Source organism: Sinocyclocheilus anshuiensis, unplaced genomic scaffold (genome assembly GCF_001515605.1).
Source record: "Sinocyclocheilus anshuiensis isolate Anshui unplaced genomic scaffold, SAMN03320099.WGS_v1.1 scaffold225, whole genome shotgun sequence".
Classification (NCBI taxonomy): domain Eukaryota; kingdom Metazoa; phylum Chordata; class Actinopteri; order Cypriniformes; family Cyprinidae; genus Sinocyclocheilus; species Sinocyclocheilus anshuiensis.
Genome location: NW_015539845.1, coordinates 494069 through 494507, shown reverse-complemented (window position 1 = coordinate 494507; position 439 = coordinate 494069). Strand labels below are relative to the sequence as shown.

General features: G+C 45.6%; 1 protein-coding gene across 1 annotated transcript in view; it reads left to right on the top strand.

The window, feature by feature from the left end:
• Positions 1-439, top strand: part of LOC107684560 (2-hydroxyacyl-CoA lyase 1-like) — a 10346-nt gene that overhangs the window by 6843 nt on the left and 3064 nt on the right. The gene's annotated exons all lie outside the window — the stretch shown is intronic.

The window sequence follows — 439 nt, the reverse complement described above, 5'->3', positions numbered from 1 at the left end:
CGGAAATGGAAGAAAAACAAAATGACCATCAATTGGCCTCGGTCTGGAGCTCCATGCAAGATCTTGCCTCATGGGGTAAGGATGATCATGAGAAAGGTGAGGGATCAGCCCAGAACTACACAGGAGAGGAGCTTGTTAATGATCTCAAGGTAGTTGGAACCACAGTCACCAAGCAAACCATTGGTACCACACTACGCCGCAATGGACTGAAATCCTGCAGCGCCCGCAAGGTCCCCCTGCTCAAGAAGGTACATGTGCAGTCCCATTTAAAGTTTGCCAATGAACATCTAAATGATTCAGAGATAAGATCCCTAAAGTTGCAAAGACTAAAGTCTCAAATCCAAAGAGATATTCTTTATAAAAGTTAAGACTAGTCCACACCCTCCTTAAACGCCTCGTTCAAACATGCCCCCACATGTCTATGTCACGATGTGGGAAG